The sequence below is a fragment of the Toxorhynchites rutilus genome, chromosome 3 (assembly GCF_029784135.1).
Source record: "Toxorhynchites rutilus septentrionalis strain SRP chromosome 3, ASM2978413v1, whole genome shotgun sequence".
NCBI classification, from domain to species: Eukaryota; Metazoa; Arthropoda; class Insecta; order Diptera; family Culicidae; genus Toxorhynchites; species Toxorhynchites rutilus.
The window spans coordinates 191,079,014-191,100,246 of NC_073746.1; the positions used below are offsets into that span (position 1 = coordinate 191,079,014).

The 21,233-nt window shown below is 38.4% G+C and overlaps 2 protein-coding genes across 2 annotated transcripts in view; one reads left to right on the forward strand and one right to left on the reverse strand.

The window, feature by feature from the left end:
• The window catches only part of LOC129779260 (uncharacterized), an 81,351-nt gene extending 62,519 nt beyond the window's left edge, over positions 1-18,832 (forward strand). Inside the window, exon 2 of the mRNA XM_055786647.1 lies at positions 18,520-18,832. The gene's annotated coding sequence lies outside the window, so the exon portion shown is untranslated. The remainder of the gene's footprint in view (positions 1-18,519) is intronic.
• Positions 1-21,233, reverse strand: part of LOC129779259 (mucin-4-like) — a 120,076-nt gene that overhangs the window by 72,100 nt on the left and 26,743 nt on the right. The gene's annotated exons all lie outside the window — the stretch shown is intronic.

Below are 21,233 nucleotides of genomic sequence, written 5' to 3' on the forward strand. Positions count from 1 at the left end.
GAAAGTTTGAACTTACACCCCAGTATAGAAATGAAAGACGTAGCCCTACGTCAAAATGTCATAAGTTTGATAACATTTGGATTGAAATAAAGACCTCTAAAACACTCCTTCAACATTTTTATTATTATTATTTTTTTAATTTTGGGTTGGATTTCTGCACTGAAAGAGGAAATAAACTTAATTTCAATAAAATATTGAAAAAGTTTTTGTTAGAAAAACTTTTTTGCCTTAAATATGCACAAGTTGCGATGTATGAGAGAGTTGTAGGGCACATATTCATCTACCATTTATTTAACATTTCATCAAAATCTGAGATGACCATTTTGAGGAAATCGACTTTTAGTTTTTAAAATCATTTTTTTTCAGGGAAAAATCGATTATTTTCGTAAAATTCTTCCATAGATCACTTTTCTGTAAGACTTTTTCGATTAAAAATTAAAAAAAAAGACGGGTGGGTAATGTCGGGGACATAACCGGAGTGACGTAGGACTATACAAAGGGGACAGCTTTTGTTAAATATATATTTTAAATATATTGTTTTATTTTCTTCTCCTACGTGAATACCTACCTATCTACCTGAAAAATGGATTAGTTTACTGTTTACTCTTTATGAACATGTTGATGGTTCTGAAAAGAACCTTTGGTGTTGTGTTTTTGTTATCACTCGATATTCCCATCTTGTTCGGTTAAACCTTCCTGTTTAGCTATTGCGTTTGCCACTCGTCACAGCTTTCACAGTTGGAAAATTTCTTCCTATCCAGCTTGTACATGTTGTTCAGTAAATTACATTTAATGCGACGTGCCGGAGAAACACTTTGCCACTCACTGAAACTAATTGTTGCCTTGATGAGCGCCGAACCGAAGCTGCTCTGTTCTTGATGCGGGTTTTCTGATTGTCGTGAGCAGCTTTGCAAGCCAACTCGAGCACTCCGACGGCCGAAACTCTATAATCGCTGCTAGGAATATTGGTGCTCCGGCACCAATCCGTTCGGCCTAGTTACCCTTGCGGAGCAATCAGTGAATGCGACCAACAGGGAACTGGAGACCTGCACGGTTCGAGTGAGACTTTGCCTTTCCCTTAACTTGTCCTCCTTTGTTACGTCCACGATGCCGATGCCGTACAACCACACGGGTTTACGGTTTGAAAGAAAATAAGATATTTTTTTGGGGTCCGCGTGTTTTATACTCTAGCGGTACACACTCACAGAATAGAGACAAATCGGCAGACTCAGCCAGAGGGGCGAGTCCAACGAGACGAACAATAGAAAAAGAGAAAAAAATACATTCATTACGATTTGTTCGCTCGTTGGATTCATATGCAGGCTAAAAAGGGTCCTTTTCAGGATCACAAAATTATCTTCAATCTAAAGAGTTTATTGTTTTGTTATCACTCGATATCCCCATCTTGTTCGGCTAAACCTTCCTGTTTAGCGATTTGTTGCCACTCGCCACAGCTTTCACAGTTGGAAAATTTCTTCCCATCCAGCTTTGTGACATGTTGTACAGTAAATAACATTCAATGCGACGTGCCGAAGCGCCACTCAGTGTCGCATTGGAGGCGATTTTAACCTGTAATTGAACATTTGCGATGACAGTGGTACAGTGTCGACTTTCAATGTGGGGTCATAATTTGGATCTCTATGTTTACAAAAATGTCCAACTAAATAAGTCGCATTACATGTCCGTCCAATTAGCTAACTGTCGAACTAATTGTAAATTGCTGTACTTTCAATCTGGAAACAATTTAAGAATTGGTGAAAATTGAATAATCAGGAAAGTCCCCAACTATCAATAAGCTCAGAACAACTGCCAAATTCACATACTCATCAGATCCTGGCAAACAAATTATGAAAAAATCAATTTGTGTTTTATTATTATTTTGGATAATTAGAAAACATTGAACTGTATTTCGTAAACTCTTTTTTGGAAGGTTTAATGGCCCTGAAAAGCGCCTTGTTTTATGGAATGGTTCCAATTTAGACAACTTAGTACTCGTGGTTTTGAAAAAAAACCATTTCGAATGCCCTCGATGCCGCCTTGTTCTGGATTTGCCACCAACGCAGTTTGTATAAAGAACAAACTTTTTTCTTCTGGTACCTGATGCCGTTTTGCGATTGCGTTTGCCACTCGCCACTCGCTGCAACTGCCTGTTGTCTTGATGTCCACCGAACCAAATGTGTTCTGTTCCGAATGCGGGTTTTCTTATCGTCGCGAGCAGCTTTGCCAGCTAACTCGATCACTTCGGCGGCCGAAACTAAACACGGTTCGAGCGGGATTTTGCCTTTCCCTTCATTTTTCCTCCTTTACCATGTCCAGACATGGCTGCTTGGGTTGGTTTGTTGATCTGTTGTGATGCGAACCGATGTGGTGTACGGTTTGAATGAGAGTGATCGTTACGGAAGGAAGGAAGGTCTTGAATTATAGAGACTTTAAACTTTTGCAGTTCATTCGTCTCTAGCCTTGAGAAAGGCCCTTTGAAAACTCTACTCTATTCTACTCCAGTGCTACCACCTCCGCCCTCTTGCCTTGAGAAAGGCACTCGATCCCTCACCGTCCAGCCCGTCCAGCAACGATGTTGTCCAGTCGGTGTCCACACAAAGAATGATCGTTACGGAAGGAAGGAAGGTCTTGAATTATAGAGACTTTAAACTTTTGCAGTTCATTCGTCTCTAGCCTTGAGAAAGGCCCTTTGAAAACTCTACTCTACTCTATTACTCTACTCCAGCGCTACCACCTCCGCCCTCTTGCCTTGAGAAAGGCACTCGATCCCTCGCCGTCCAGTTCGTCCAGCAACGATGTTGTCCAGTCGGTGTCCACACAAAGAATGATCGTTACGGCAGCGGAGCGGGGATTTTTAAGCTGACTGGCTGGCTCGAGAATTACGCATGTGTGAGACTGCGACCAATGTATCGTTCATTTTTTTCTTTTTCCTTTCCAAGCGTGCTTCATTCTATTTCGCTGCTGCCGCTGGTTGCCCGTTTTGGTCGGTACGATTTGAGGAGCACAAAATGGACCAATCAAAAATGGGCACATAGTGCATTTTGACAACGCTTGATATTTCACAATTATTCAATTATTTATCTCAAGAAAAATGAAATGTTATTCGTTATGATAGATGCGTAGATATATTTCCTATCAATTGATGCAAAAACCTTTGCGATCTATTGAGAAATGCTCGAGTTATAAGCGTTCCAAATCTTGCATTTTTTCCTACTTGTTCAGTTCCTAGATTTCCGTTTCACCCCCTATATCTTCCGGTTAGACGTAGTCCTACGTCAAAATTATCAAAAATATTTGGCCCTTTACATATGTTAGTCTAGATAAATTTTCGGAAAACTAAGTATACCAAGTTGCTTAATTAGGTAAGGTGGCGTGAAGACCAGAAAGTTTCATTAAGTTCTGAGAGGATCATGCCAACATCTGGTCGAGTTGGCACGATCACGAACGTCACTTCACGGTGAAAACGAAATGATTCGTATGTAATTTGTATGCACTTCATTTCGTTCTCACCGTGAAGTGACGTTCGTGATCAGGCCTACTATCTCGGTACCACTCATATTTTTCGAGATATAACTTATCAAAAATTTCTCTTACTAAAATCGATATGCCTCGATCGATCTTGGTGGATCGATTTTCTAAACGGCGCAGGGATCAATTCACTGAATAAACGATACCAAAGATTCGATCTTTGAAAAATCGAATGCATTTTTTCCAATTAATCGACTTGTCTTTTCTTTAAACATGGAATAAATATAGGGTTGGGGATAAAGAAATGTCGTATTTCTGATCGTAATTTGACGCTTTATTTAACATACTTAAAATTATCCAATTTAAGTCAAATATGCGCCGTTTTGTTCGCAAACTTGTTGCCATTTAGAAGGCAACTTCATTATGCTGCTCACAGTAGAGAACCGAGTTGAGGATCTGGCCATAGTTGAGCAGCTCATAGTGGATGATTCCCTTCCAATCCCACCAAAAACACAGCAAAACCTTCCTGGCCGTCAATCCGGACTTGGCGATGGTTTGGGCCGGTTCACCGCGCTTCGACCACGACTTTTTTCGCTTTAGGTTGTCGTACGTGATCCACTTTTCATCACCAGTCACCATTTTTTTCAAAAACGGGTCGAGTTCGTTCCGTTTCAGCAGTGCATCGCAGGCGTTGATTCGGTCTAAAAGATTTTTTGCGTCAACTCGTGTGGCACCCATACATCCAGCTTTTTTTGGAATCCAATCTTCTACAAATGGTTCCAAACGGTTTTATGGTCTATACCCAGCTCCTGGCCAATAGAGCGAGTGCTCACATGCCGGTCTACTTGGATGATTTCAACAATTTTATCGGTTTCCACGACGATTGGCCTACCAGTACGGGGTGTATCTTCGACAGTCACTACACCAGAACGAAATCGATTAAACTAACGTTGTGCTGTTCGAATCGTTACAGTATCGGGTCCATAAACTACACGAATTTTTTCGGCCGCCTTCGTTGCAGTTTTACCTCGCAGGTAGTAAAAACGTTAAATATGGCGAATTTCTTGCTTGGTGGACGCCATCTTTGACGCGCTATAACTTGAGACTGAAAAGGACAATCACAACACTGTCAAAATGACACTTATAGCACATCAAAGCAAAAAAAGCAAAAATATATTTTCCGTTTTCTTGAACCGTCATGAAATTATTATAATTTAAATTAATTGAAAATTATTATTAGAAATTTAACAACTACACTGTTTGACCGAAGTCAAATGTTTCACTATTTTTAACGTAGAACTACGTCTTTCATTAAGGGTGTCAAATCAGAAAACAGGTCACGTTTTTATGAAGTAAAGTTAACGTTAATAACTATTTCTGCCGCGAACGGATTTTGGCGATTTACATACTAAACGAATCGGAAATTCCGTAAGATTTGTTTAATATGCCATATATTAGAATCCCCTTGTTAGTAAATGGTTAAAATTCATGAAAACTTTAAATGTTTCTATTTTCCCATACATTTGTTCTATCCATTTGAGTGCTTTCCCGAACAGAGCTATCAATAACGAGCAACTTATCGACGACCAACGGAGGGGAAATCGTAGGATTTAAAGTCTCCCTGAACAAAGGAAAAGAAGAAGAATGGAGGGGAATACTTGCCTAGAGTATAAACAGAGGATCTCGCTGAGGCAAACTTTCATTCGGCATCGGACTGTTGTGTAATCCAGTTCACTTTGCTTTCGCTGCGCTTCGATCTAAGATCGGACCCCACCAGTGGTAATCCAACTTGGATATCGTCGTGTGGTTTTTTCAGTTCGTTTTTCGCGTTATTCGTATCGTGTGTTATTCTTTCCGCGTCATAAATTGGACGCTTCGCGTAGTGTGCGATGAGCAAGAAAAAGAGGAAGGCAGGCTCGAGCCCTGCAAAAAACGAACGCGTCGGTCGAAAATGTAAACGCCCAGGCAGCAACCAAAATCAAGCTCCCCCCGCTGGTGGTGAAGGCGGTCGCTCTTGACAAACTCATCAGCGAATTCGCATCGATGGGTGTTACAGCAGAGTACAAGCTGTGTGGCATAATTCAGTCTTTTTCCAAGCAGTTAACATTGTTTATTTTCCGTCTTCATAAGGGCTTCGTTTGTGCCTTTGAGAATGCATCAATGCATTAAACTGACGTTATGGCGAAGCAGACGTTAAGGTTGTGCACCAAAAAATTATTTGGGAATACTAAGCATCTTGAATATCTTACTGGAATGTTATAAGTTATTTGGGTTCGCATGCCAGTCGCAAAACTGCCTTCAACTAGGATTGCATTTGCGCTAATATTGATCATAATGAAGCATTGCTACTGTTTTCGAGGTTGTTATTAACAAAAAGGGTTTATTTCTCTTGTTTAGTCATCAAGAAAGTAAATGTTCTGGAATTTTGTATGTGATTAGGTTTTGCTTGCCGGTAGCAAAACTTCCTCCACTAAGGGAGACAGCTGCGCTTATCTCGAGCATGAGAAATTAATGCAACTCTTTTCGAGGCCAGTAATATTAACAGAAGCGTTTCTTTTGAGAATAGCGCAAAATGATGAGAAATGTTTATTTTGCTAGCAGTTTCAAGCCACCAATTTATGGCTCTGTATGCATGCTATGGTGAACGCTTGTTTGGCGCTTGGTTTACGCTTAGTTTGTACGAACGATATCTAGAGGTGCGATTCCTTTGAGGCAATACTAAATAACATGTAGCATGATATTTGATACTTGCAAGTGTTGTCATTGTTGTTGTTTACATGCGGTGCCAAAGATATATTGATGTAGTTATGAGATATGGAATAATGGTGCTGGTGCAACATGTATATAATCGACTGTAGCCGAGTCTATGTCAATTTCGAAAAAGGCCATCGGAATAGCCTTCGAGGTAAATTTTCAGTGCATTGACATGAAATAAATTGCGACATACGATTGTTTTGCGAGGACAAGAATGAATCATCAATCAATTATCGTCAACTGATTCTACAATGAAAAAATCACTTCAGAGATTATTCTACTAAGCAGTTGTTTCTAAAATTTCATAGCATTATAGAATAATATCCGAAGGTATAAACAAGCGACTTATATAAAATAACAGCGTAGTTCTACGTCAACAATGCGGTCGTATCTTGGACACAACCTCCTATAATTTTTTACCGATAAAATTTGATCAACGTGTATTGATCAAATATATTCCATACAAAACACAACATGCAAATATTCAGTTATATGATGGTTAAATCGTTTTTTCGATTTGTTCGTTAAAACTGCCGGTACATGGTTACGTTACCTTAAATATTTTAGTCGATTGTTTTACATGTTCGATGTTTGATATTGTTTGCCAATGATGATAATTAAAAAGTGGTAAACAAAATAGTGTTTGTACAAATTCTAAACCAAACTTTATCTGTCAAAAAGTGTCAAATATTTGACCTTCGGGCAAACAGTGTACGGCCACCTTAAGTTTACGACCACTAATTTGAAAACCTTGAAAGAAATCCAATGTTTATGAAATTCGTCAAGAGGTTTTTGGTGAGTTTAAAATTAATGTTCACCAAAAAACAAATTTACAGAAGAATCGGAAGAATTGGACAGAAAAGATCGATTTTCGCGATTTTTTGAAGTAGAAAGAATTGATCCGAAAAATTGGAAATCGGAGAAGAATCGATCTCCTAAATATCGATCCAAGATCGCCCAATCCTATTCACTATTACTAATTTGACATCCTCGAAAGCAATCCAAACGGAATACAAACTTTCATTCGAATCAAAAATACTCATATTTTGTTACTTGTCGATTTCATTTGGAAGTGCTTTTCAACGATATCGTCATTCGCGTTTTTCTCGAAATCAATAAATAATTATAATAGATTGAAGATCATGGTCTCCTTCAAGTACTTCAGCAGTTTCTTCTCACTATCATTATTGTTTTTGAGGACTGCCTCTAGATTCAACGAATACCTTCCATTTCACGTTCGTTTTTAAGTAGTGAACATTTCGTAAGAATATGTTCAATTGTGAGTCTTTGTTTGCATCTGCACGTTGGCATGCGTAATTACTGTACGGCCTATTCGAACACGTGTCAAAGCTCTTTGGACACCGGAAATTCGATGTAGTCTTGCACCCATTCTAGATCAGTTTCAAACTTTCCGCTTCACATCCGAACGACTTCGAGGGCTTTGCGGGCTCGTTGATTCTCATCCCCTTCCAAGTTGGGAATCACTACCTTTTTACCGAGAAAAACTCCTACACGTAGTCATGAAGGTCGCTCCCTGATGTATCCGCGCAAATGTGAATTCGTCGATGCTGAAAATTTTCTCCTTCCCCTCGTACACCGACCCCACCAAAGCGAGTCTTCGCAGCGATTGGTTTGTTCTTTTTTCCTTCGCGATGTTTCAATGCGAGTCTTCGCCGCGGTTGGTTTGTTTTTTTTTCTTATCCGCGAAGTTTCGTTGTGATCAACAAGGGTGAAATGCTTAGAGCAGTTCAGGAACGACCCTCTGTTAATTCCTAATCGACTGATTTCACAGGTGCTTGAACCTATTAATCAGGTGCTCAAAGTCCACCACAGGATATCGACGGAATTCTTTTCAGACAGACTGAAGTGTCTTCCGTTTCTAAGCTCCGAAATACTCAGCTTCTCAAGCTCCCTAGTCTCTATCTTCTTATTCATTCCGCTAGTCCAATGGATACATAGAAATTGCGCTCTACTTTTCACCTCCAGTTCGTCTGCAGTCGCCTTTTCTACGAGTGTCAGAGACGAACCGTCATCTAGGAATGCGTAGGTGTTCACTGTAGCTTTCTTCCCATAAAGTGTCACTGGAATAATGTTGAATAACCTCGACGAAACTGAATACCAATGGATGGAGACAGGAGCTTAGGTGGAACTGACGAACGGCTTCTTCGCGAGCTTGCTATGAAGTAATCGATGATGGCGTTTCTGAAAGCTGTTGATTCCACAAACTTCGCCTTCGCATGCACAGTTTTCAAGAAGAGTGTGAAGAGATAGAGTTGCTCAAATTTCGAGAATCGCAGAAGTATTCCAAGAAATTAAATGTTTCGATGGAGGCAGCACAACGATAAACATCTGAACAGCGCGCCGACAGTAGACCAAGATGGCGTTGAAGAGGATTACACCGGTACAGTGAACAACAAAACACACCCTTATGGATTCATGCCCGGTTGTTCGAAGACGGATCAACTTTTTACACTGCGGCAGATCCTCCAAAAGTGTCACGAATATAAAGTCCCCACCCACCACATTCGAGAATTAGTCGTTATGGAGAAACATGAATGAACACGGATTTCCCCGAATGTTGACAAGAAAGATCGGACCAACGAAAAACGGTGTCAGGCGACCTATCGGAATCGTTTGAGACTCACAGGGGACTTCGACAAGGGTATGGATTTTTCTGTCTGCTCTTCAAGGCGGCACTGGAAGGTGTTATGTGGAAAGCGGGCTTTAACATGCGGGTCACGATTTTCAACAAGTCTAGTCAGTTTATTTGCTCCGCTGACGACTTGGACATATTCGAAAGAAAACATGCGATGTTGGCGAACTTCTTTCAACACGACTGAAACACGAAGACTGATTGGGCTTAGGATAAATGCGTTTAAGACTAAAAAAAACCACACGGACCCGCGTCTTGCCAATTGACGGCGAAGATCTCGAGGAGGTCGACAAGTTTATCTTCCTTGGCTTGTTGATAACAACTGGTAACAACAACAGCCGTAGAATTCGACAGGTTACAGGGAAACGTAGTGAGGAGAATGTGAGTGAGCTTGAGCGTGAGTAGACTGCTTTAGCTGGAGCTTGAGTAGACTGTACACTTCGCAGTTGCTCTAAGAGATCTACGAAATCCTCGGGAAATCGTATGGAGAGTGCCCAAATCACGGTTAACGGAGCCTAAATCGAAGCAATTCTTTAACGTCATCGACGTGAGGACCTTTCGAGGACCTAATGTCGACTTGGAATGCAACGGTTGCCCAACGTACGAGGATGAACCAGCTGTGGATCCACCGACATTCGAAGAGGCGAAAAAAGATTGTATAGTTTGGGGCGAATGGTATTATAATGCTGTTTATCGGATCATCCTGAGGGTATGGACCGAGGAAGAATTGTCTTCGGACTGGTTGGAAGGACTCATATCTACAAGAAGGGACATCGTCTTGACTGCAGCAATTATCGAGGCATAACCCTTCTCAATTCCGCATCCTGTTCTGCAGATTGAGGTTTTTGAAATCTTTTGGTGGTGAGAGGTGCGTTCAATAACGGACCAAACGCTCACCTCGCGACTAATCCTCGATAAGTTCAAAGAATCCAACTTTCAGACAAGTCATATTTTGTGGCAGATAATATTCGAACATGATTTCCCAACAAAACTGAATAAGTTGATCCGTGCCACCTTGGACGGTTTCACATCAAGCGCCAGAATAACTCACATGCGTTAGATGTTGCAGTCTAGAAGTGTTTTATGTTTTGAAAGCGTATGCTAGACTTGGCGCTGGGTCAGACACGGCCTGTAGGCATAAAAAGTAAAAAAAATAGATAAAATTATTTACGGATATCCGACTGATTTGAAAGTTTTGAGTTTGGGTAGACTGTACACTTCATAGTTGCTCTCCGTGATTGACCTGAACCAGCGAAATTACACAAAGAACACACTGAATGTCTTTAAATAGTCAACGACGCCGGTCATATTCTTACAGTCACCAGAGGAAGGGAAGAAATATTAGAACGAGATTCACGAGACCCCAGAAGGGTCTCTATAGTGTAGTTCCCTTGCGATTAGAAAGTACTCTAGAGATATATACAGGGTGTTCAATAAGTTCGAATACAACTTTTCATCGTTGTGTAGGTGCGCACCGAGATGGAAAATGAAAGGTGGGAAGATTTTTAAATCTGACGTCACAGATTTTGTTTATGTATGTTACTTTTCTTATAATAGTCCACTACATAGGAAAAGTGTTGTTATTAAAAGTAAAAATAAGCAGATGAAATGAACAAATTAGTATTTTTTCTTAAATCAATGGTAGCGTTCAAAATCATAGGGGCCCAACTGAAATTTTAGCAGAAACTGAAATTTTAGTATTGTTGAGGTGTTCTAAACTTTATTTCAATCTTATTTTGCTTCTCGTTACATCGACCAAAAACGTAAATGAACAAAGTCATAGTTTGACGAAAAACATTTTACAGCGCATGAGAAAAAAGTAGCAAGTTTTTTTCCGTGTAAAATGCACTTGAAAAATAAATTGAATAGACTCCATATGACCTAAATCGAGACGAAAAGTTTTCTACTTCCGTCCTAGTTTTAGACGAATGAAGTGTTCAGCACCCTAATTGTGAAAAAAGGAATTACAATTGCTGTCAAGAGATAAACTACCATGAAGATGCTCTAAAATCCAAACATAGTAAAAATTAGAATACTAATTCTGATATAAGAAGAAATAACAAAAATGAAACATTTTGGTTCGTGACATGTTCTGTTTATTTTTCAAATGATGAATGTAACGCGAAAAATATTTTTTGAAAATATGTAATTATTTTCTGTATATCCTCTTTCAACGTTATTCGTTGACACATTCAATTTTGTACCATTTGAGTAACTGACTGTTATGCCTGGTATGTGAACTTCTTATCTTCCTGGCTACTAATACAATCAGAGTTTAACACAAGCAAAACCCGTGAATCTTCCCACCTTTTTTTTCATCTCGGGTGCGCACCATGTGCATTCTGTGTATTGGTATTGGTATTAGCTTTAACTTCATACATAGGCTAACCCAAGATGCTGAACTATAGGTGCTTCGTTCTTGACACTTTCAGGACATGACGTGAGACGAGTAGCGAGACGTAACTTTCAGAATTATTTACTTTTTGTTTGGGTGTGTTTTTAAGATTTCAATGTCAACTCGCTAAGGAAAATAATTGAAGGAAAAAATAAGCAAATATATATTCGTGGAATATAATGCACAACCTCCTTTTGCTCTAGCCAATTACTTGTAACGGCCCTTCCCGGTATATGCACAGCATTCTCCTCCTACCTGAGCGAAATCAGTGGAGCCACAATCAGCGTTATTTTTTGTCATCATCGCCGTAAGCTGATAGTACTCTTTTCCCCGCCGATGGGAGCCAAACAGAAGTACATTTTGCTTGGAAAGAAAGGCGAAAAGATATACTAAAACATCCTTCTGCACTGTTATGATTCGATAATAAAGCGCGAGCAGCTATTTTGCCAACAAATGCATTTGTCACCAAATGATACGACTTGTTTTGTAAACAAATTTGTTTTTTCACGAGCAATGGCCAAACAGCAATTTTGACATTGCGGTCCACCTATAATACAACGCCTTGGGCTAACCGACGCGCACGGTGTCGACTTGCTGTCATTCATTGTGTGTCGATCGGGACTGCCCAAACCATCATTACTAAGGACCTGGGATACAAGCCGTACAAGAAACGCAAGGTGTACGGGGTAACGAAGGCAACAACAAAGAAGACGCTGGACAAAGCCAAACTGATATTTTCATGGCACGCACTCGTTTTCTGATGAGAAACTCTTCGTCTTACAACAGCAGCACAATGTCCGAAATGATCGGCTGGGGGATGCCGGCCAACGTCGGCGCCCATCCCACATCCCCATCCAGCGGTGCCAGAGCGCCGCGTCGGTGATGGTTTGGGGGCCGTATCCAGGCGTGGGAAGGTCCCACTGGTGTTTATCGAGAAGAATGTGAAAATCAACGCCGCGTACTATAAGACCGTGGTCTTGGAGAAGGTTGTGGCCCGGCATTTCAGGACCTCTACGGGAAGGTTCATTATATCTTTCAACAGGACGGCGCACGGAAAATATCGTCCAAGCGTGGTGTCGGGAGAAGTTGACTGATTTTCTCGATACTTTGTACCCTCCCAGCTCCCCGGACCTTAGTCCCCTGGACTTTTATGCATGGTCGTGCATGCTGGTCAAGCAGAACGAAAATAAATTGAGCAGCATGGATAAATTTAAGAAGCTCATTTTCAAAATCTTGGACGAGATGGACCATGTGCGTGCCGCGTGCGATTCTTTTGAGAAACGTCTCAAGGTCGTCATACAGCACAAAAGGGGGAAGCTCCAAGCTAATATGTCGTAAAGGTTCTCAATAAACACTGCGTCAATAAAAATTTACACAGGAAAGAATATATAGTATTTTCAATTTTTAACGCATTTTTAAAGTTTATTCGAACTTATTGAACACCCTGCATACTATCAAACATATGTAAGATTCCAGCCGGGCTAGGAAATCAAGTGAAATCTAACGATTAAACCATTCAACGAATTCAGCAAAAAAAATACTGAAAGCACCAAAAATCAGCGAGGTTGGGAAGCTGAGCTTGGTTGAGCTGAAAAATACATGGCGTCTCCTGATACGACTATTCACGGCCACAATACAAAAAAGTGACATTATAAAGTTATTTAAGAGCATAACCAAGCTCGACCGGATGTTGCGAATGTTTCAATATATATTTGGAAACGTTAAAATGTGAAGTTCTAGGGCAAAAGAAAAAAGGACAGATAAAAGATGGCACGTTTGAGTTAAGTGTATAGTGTGCGAAAGTTGTGGCTATCAACAGGTTATATAGGATAAGTAACAATGAAAAATTGCGATTTTGCAATTACTATTAGGCGCTCTACCAAAAACTGCTGCGCGAAGGTTGGTACAATGATTGGTTATTAATTATTATTTACACCAAGCAATTGAAAGAGAAAGACTGAAATTGAACAAAGTAAAAGCGTTGTCTTCCATCAACACACCACATCTGCTTTAATGACACAAATAAAAAAACGTCGGCTCAATTGGAAAGTTTTGATACAGTCACCTTCCACACTATATGATGCATTTACTGATTATAAATTGATATTGATCAATGTTTAGACCATTGTCTCTGCCGAACACTTCCAATTATATTAAGTTAGCTATAAAGTAAGACTGTAAAAAACACCTGATCCAGTTTTGATCAAATATATATATCGATTTCATTTTGATTATAATTTAACAAGCTGTTTAGTATTCACTTAGAAAAAAAATTTCATTCTTGTTTTATTAGTCAACCCAAAAAGGATACCAAAATTGGGTCATTTGGACAACATTTCAGAATGTCATAAAATTGATGCCAGATCGGATTGAATGACACATGAAGTGATTCCCTTTCCAATATTTCTGGCCGGGAGATTTTTCGTCGAAGAAGTATCTTCCGATTTATAATGTGGTCGCGCATTACATTCAAGAATTATTTGACATGAAATCTCAACCAAGTACTAATAAAAATGTCACAAACCACACTACCTTGAGGCGGCGAAGTTCCTTGGTTCGTTAGCAGAAGAAGAATATTGGGGAACAATGTCAATTTTCAAGCTAACCACAAATTAACATGAGTTAATATTGAGATTTCAAAAATAGTGTTTCTCGTTCAAATAACGCAGTTACTCTTTAAGTGTTGAAGACCAGCATACACGCACCTGATTTGCCAAATTTTCCTATTTCGCTATACATTAAAAAGTAACACATCTAGGCTAATTACCAAATGCATTCTCTCACAACGATATTCATTCTTTTCAATAGGAAAGGCAGGAGAAATGATCGAACGAAGAACTTTTATATCTAACGGTGCATGATTTACGTACATACTTGAACAAATTGGCGTCAGTTTTTAATTCGGTGAATCAAAACGCTACGATATGGAAAAGTATTTGACTTTCTCTTGTTTTTCTTTTTTTCTTTCACTTCGGTCTTATATACTCGTTATACTTTGAAATGATTTTGCTTTCATTATTACTGCAACCGTTTTCTGATACATTTATTATTTTCTCCTCTGATGAACGCAATCTAATTCAGTCGGCGATGTGAGAATGATTCGTCAAAGTTTGAAACGGCGGTGATGGTACAGTGCATCTTCAAATCGATTTTTTTCTGTGAAAGGTGTGTTATGGATGACTTGCGTGGAATTGAATTGTGTGCTTTGCTCATATATATAAGGAGGCAATTTGTTCAATTCTTTTTTACAATAATGTGCAGTCGCGTGATGTATAAAAAATACGACATATTTATATTTCTTACGTGTCATATTAATTGTACATAGTACGGCACATTTTAGTAATATTTTACAGGGTTACTCATTTCAAGATTCGGAATTCCAATGATTTTGTTTTTTATATCAATATAGGTGAACAAAAAATCGATAGTAATTACTGATTTTCCATTCAGAGTTTGATGATGTCAATTGGCCGCCGAAATCATGCGATTTGACGTCACACCATCTTTTTCTTGTGGTCGTGTTTCCGCGGAAAAAAAAACTGGAGAGTTGAGCGTGATGGTTTCCATTATTCAAATCATGGTCAGAACACCAGTTGAAATATGAGGAAATATAATTGAAAATTATTTCGGAGAGATAATTTTAATTTCACGTTCAATGACACAGTTCAAACAATAAAACGAAAGAAAAATTTCCTTGAGTGATTTACGCCGGTCAACACGGTTGCTTAGTTTAGAAACCTGTTATTATTTATGAGGTTAGGGGCTGTCCACATATCACGTGGACAGAAGAAGCACAATTATAACTCCCTCTCCCCCTCCGTGGACAAGCATGGACATGTGGACATTCTTCCATATATATTAATTGAATAAAAAGGAAATAATTACATTGTGCCCATATTCAATTTTAAATTAGTCTTATTTTATATTTGGTGTTTTTAATGACGAGAGAAACAAAAAAAACATGCTCTTTTTGTTAACGGAGGCTACAAATTTTCCGATTCATTCGTATCCGTAAATCATATTTTCAAAAAATGAAGTAGGCAAAAGTTCTAAAACTTCTCAACTGTACTCTGTCCAGCTGCAGTATCTCATTTTAACTGTTGTTGACAGCGCAATACAAAACTTTTTTCATCAACGTTTGGGGAATAATCCCACTATGATAACTGATATTAAGCTCAAAATACTACTCCTTCAAAATCCCTTTTCGAAATAACCAACGCCAAATACATATCTGCTTTTCTAATGGTTTTAACGTGAAGCGAAAACGAAAACACTATTGATTCCATTCGACATTAGGATTACACTCTAAATAATCTTACTGAAATTATAAACATTTCTTCGGTGACTTCAAAGATCTTTTTTTATTAAATAGATTTTCAACCGAAGGCTGGTTCATCTCTGGACCCTTCAAAGAACTGTTGTTCGCGATCGACAGCGCGAATGTTGAGCAAGTACCCCTATTTCCAATTTCCAATGTCCATCCCTATCCTTATCCCCATCCAATCCACTCCCCACCCTTCAATAATGCAATATGTGGTGCATTGCACTACTACAGACAGCAGCATTTCTCAGCTTACAACATATACAACATAACAAACGAAGAGAACCGTTTCCTTTCTATATAATTCATTCCGATTCGAACCATTACCCGAGCAAGATCATTTAGATTGTTTCCACAAGTGTTTTTCATTCCACATCCTACTTTTCAAAGTATACCATCGCGAATAAATCTTTCCATTTGTGTTTAGAAGTATTCCAGTGTTTTCATTTTCCTATGTGTTTAATTTTCCCAAGTGTCCAAATCCTGAGCTATCATCCCGGCCCTTCTTCAGCCGAAGGAACCGCCATCTTCCTCAATGGTGTGATCCACCAACTGTACAACAGTAAAACGGCACAATCAAGTTTTTTTTTCTTGTAATCGTAAAATCACAGCTGAATCAATAACCTATAATCAAATGACGCATGAAACAACGTCTGAAGAAACTTATTTGGCAGTAGAATTATTCGTCTGCAGAAATATTCGAGAAACGAGTGTCAATCGAAAAGCGTTTTTCCGAAGACTTCTGAAATGATTTAGCTCAATTGAATGTTGTTTTAATTGAAGCTAATCGATGTACTATTAAAAAAAATGTGTCGTATGCATTTCGAATGAAGAAACAACCTATGGATTTAGGCATACTTCTTTACTCAACTTTGACTGCGAGATACTAGCTCAGATATTGAAGCGAAAATTAGAACAAAGAAAAAAATATTTTGAAAATATTTTCGATTTTCGATTCCATAAAACGTAGAATTGTCAGGTTCAATTCCAAACATAAATCAGGAAGACTTATCGCTTGTGATTTCGATCATGCCGTTGATCGTTTTGATAGGAGTCTCCTCTTGGTTGTGGTGCAGAATATGTAATCTAATCTCGGATCCAAAGCCCCCTTGAAAAACAAGAATGTCGTAATAACATGTGCTAATTGACGGAAATCTCACTTGTAATATCCTAATCATTCGTTCGGTACGGCATAGTGATCCTTAAAGACGCGTCCACATTACGCCGAGCGGCCTTGGCCGCCCGGTAAAGCCGACTAAATGTGGACGTATCGCCCGGGCTTGCCGACGTGCCGAAAACCAACTCGAAACAAACCGAACCCAACCCGAAACAAGTGGGTCCGGTTCGAGAAAGTCGAACCAAAACAAAACGAAGTAAATTAGCGTTGACGACATTGTGCTTCGTGTGTTTGTGACGGCTTCGTACATCCGATGGGGTTCCGGCTTCGTGTACCCGATGTGGCGTCTACATTACATAACGAACCGAATATGCCGCCTGGTACAGGCCGATCGGCATCATTCGGCATAATGTGGACGCGCCTTAATAAACCGCTCTCCGGTGCTGAGCATACCTAACTCAGCTCATCAAAAATAACATCGCAAAATGGACGCTAGATTCGGGAAATATTCGGGAATGGAGGTACTGTCCATCAGAAAAGATGAGCTGAATCTGCTTCTTTCAATATCTCTGTTTTAGAGCAGGTATTATAGAGATTTAGATAGCACTCGTTTCGCTAAGTCCTTCTCAAATAATTTGGAAAATTCTCCAAATATTCCGATCATTTCATCAAGTTATCAACATTCCATATGTATTCTGCAGAAAAAAAAATCTATCGGCAGTTCGCCATATCATGTTTATTCTCACAGTGAAGAAGTTCGATGATATGGAAAAAATATTCGAATATTGGGCGAAAAGCTTAAACATTCTTAATAATGCAAAACAAATTTCCTTTATTTTTGAAAACTGATCTGAACGCACTTCTTAAAAATATTTGTTAAAGGTGGACGTGGAAGGAAGCCATTGTAGTAGTATAGGTCAAGCCACGTGTAAAAATGGGGTAATAATTTATGAGAGAAGAGCAATTTGTTTCGTTTGTTTTGATCCTCGTATGTAAATAGATCAATTCACTTATCAGATTGTGTGGCGCTTCACTGACACGAGTCTTAGAATACATTTGAAAAAAAAAATATAAAATATAAATATTTATAGAAGGTTTATTTGCATATGAAGCAAAAATCTGATTATAAATCTTGAAAAATCTAAAAATTGAAAATATAGAAATCTAAAAACCCAAAGAATTTGAAAACTGAAATTCTAAAAATCTAAACATCCAAAAATCTAAAAATCTGAAGATCTAAAAATCTAGAAATCTAAAATCTAAAAATCTAAAAATTTAAAAATGATGATGGCGACCGTGTTTTAAAAAGAATTCATGCAATCTTCGGATGCGAGTGCGATATGATAGTGCTCGACACGTAAAACGAGCCACAGGAAAAGCGATCTAGATGTGCGACGGTATTTGAATTCATCGGAAAATCGGCGGAATTCCAGGAGATCCAGTGCAATATTATTGAGGATGAAAGTGAGCAAGAGTACTGCGGTGCAAGAGTGAAATGAAGTTCGCTGATAAGAATTAGTAATCGAAATTCTTGGTGTGGCTGAGTGAAACAAAGCAAGAAAAAGTGTGTGCAAAACCAACCAGCCGTATCACAACAATGTACTAAACTGTGATAGTAAATGTGAACCCAAAAATTGGAGTGAACAAAGCATGGACATTACTGATTATCACTTCAGAACTTTTTTATCGCAGTGCGAAACGGTGCCAGAGAAAAAAAAAAAAGCAGCTAACTGAGTAGTGAGAGAAACAGTGCCAGAAGAAAGACTAACTGTATCGCAGTGCGAAAGGGCCATGTAAAAAAAAAAAAAAAGTCAGATAACGGACTGTAACAACAATTACCGAAGTGTCCAGTGAACAACGACCTGTGCAATGAACATGGAAAAAAGATGCCTAAGAGTTGGCTCGCAAGTGCTCCTTGGAAGGCGAGACCACTGCCAGCAGTAAGGAACTGGCAGGCGGGTAGATAGAAAACCAAAAGAGGCGCAGAAGAAAATTCCCGGCGAAGGCCATCAACTAGCAGCAGCAGCGTGAGCAGCAAACAGATGAGCAGCAAATCAACCTAGACGGTGGTCCAAAGGAAGTTTTCAAGTAAATGATTAAATCTGTTTTTTTTTATCGATTACGTCTGTAGATTATATACGATGAAAGTTCACTTCAGAAATTTTTTTTTAATCAAAATGATATGATGAAACAAGAGTGAGTTATTTGAAAAAAAAAGAAGACTAAATAAATGAAATGCAAGTAGATATTATACAATTAAATAATTTTTATCATTCAAATATCATCAAAGAATTAATGAAATAAATTAATGAAATAAATTAATGAATCACGAATGTAACACGAATAATAATGAAACTTTAAGGAATTCGAATATGAACTAACATGGGATTGTTTAGCTCTAAAAAGGTAACGAATACTGGAGATCCACAGGTCACAGTTCTAAATTACCTTGAGCAGCATTCTCGATTCCATGAAACTAATGAAGTTATATTGTGTGTGATTTTAATCATCACACTATTGCTTGCATTAAACAAAGTTTACAAACTGTATAAAAATTGTACGCGGACAGAAGCTTTGAGAGCCGCTCGAACTATCGCTGGTCTACAGGAGATAGCATAAAAACACATATGCGTATATACATTTTTTTTTTTTCTCTCTTCCTCTCTCCTCCTATTTAAAAATAAATTTAATCTTTTTCTCATCAATAATTAAATACAAATAACATACAAAATGATTTCGGAAGTCGAGCTCAAAGAATTTCTAGAATTCCTAGATGAAGTAGGAAAAGGTAAAGGAACGGGACCATTTGCTCCATTACAAACGAGCGAAGTATTCAATTCTTGGGAAGAATTGTTAACTCGAATACGTGAATTGCCTGGAGATGATCCAATTACCTGGATAGATTATGAAACTGGCAAGAGATTACACCAACAAAATGAGAAGTAGGGTGTACAAATTAAACGAACAAGTTCTCTTCAATGGATCGACTTAGAGAAATCGAATTCCATTTAAAGAAAGAATTTCAAAACCTAACCAAAAATAAACTTCGACCTAGGACCTTACAAAATATTGAAATAAAAAGACAGCAAATACAAGAAAACTTGGAGGAATATAGAATAGTTTTAAAAACATTCGAATTCAGAATCAATGCATCTAAGTGGAATGAAGAAGTAGAAACCTACGGAGCATTGAAGGTAATATACCAAAAGTGTATAAAATTACTTGACAATTCTCAAGTTATACAACGAGAATATGACAGTGAGCCGGAAACAAGCGAAAAACCTCCTGGCTTACTCCAATATTTGAAACCAGACACTGAAGACTCATTGTTAAGAGTGCGCAGTGAAATAAATCTGGTCAAGAGAAAATTTAAGCTCAAAATACTAGCAAAAATTGTAGTTTGGTATCTAAGAGCAAACAACAAAAAGATAATGGCGTTAAGTATTAAGACAGCTGCTGAACTAGCAACACTTATACCCACCTATGATGGAAGTCCAGGTGGAGTAAAATCCTTTATTGATGCAGTTAATCTGACTAGTACAATAGTACCAGATGTAAATAAAGCTGCAGCGATTCAAGTAATATTGACAAAGTTGAGTGGAAAAGCAAGAAACTTATTTTCCACAACTCCCATCGAATACGACGAGATCACAACCAAGATAAAGTCAAATTGTGAAGAAAAAGGAAATTCAGATTTAGCATTAGCTAATTTGAAAAATTTAAAATTGAAAAACGCCAATGAAATCGAGAATTTTATTAAACAACTCGATGTTTTAGCAGACAAATTGAAAGACACTTATATTAGAGAACAAATTCCTGACAATGTAGCGAGGAAAATGTCTCAAAAGGCAGCAATCCAAACACTTATCGACGAGACATCAAATAAAGAAACGAAAATGATGTTAAGAATTGGAAAATTTGATAATCTCCAAGAAGCCATCAATGTCATGGTGGAGAACGAGAAGACGGGAAATAGAGACACAAATGCAGTAGTACTGCATTCGATAAAAAACAGGCAACCAAACAATTCTGGACAGAATAATAACAAGTACTTAAACCACAATATTAACCATAGAAATTCAATGATGACCGATCGATTCAACCAGAGAAATTATTCTCAATGCGGATATCAGAATAGATACCCAAATAACAACAGAAATTTCAATCGGAATTGGCAACAATATCCCATTAACAGAAATTTCAACCAAGGGTCACAACAATATCCTACTCAAAGAAATTTCTACCAGAATAACAATAGAAATCCTAACGGAACTTACAATAGAAATAACATTCCAGCTAGGATGTACGCTGTAAATCATCAAAATATTCCTCGACGGAACGCACATACTAACAATAATCAATTTTATCCACAAATTGAATCGGATAATAATTGCCAAGCTTTGGTACCATTCAATAACAACAATACAGTACCTAACCCCAACAATCAAACGACGCAATCAGGAAATTACAATTCTGATTATTTTTTAGTCAACCAGTAACAATTGAACGCAGATGTCGACTAACT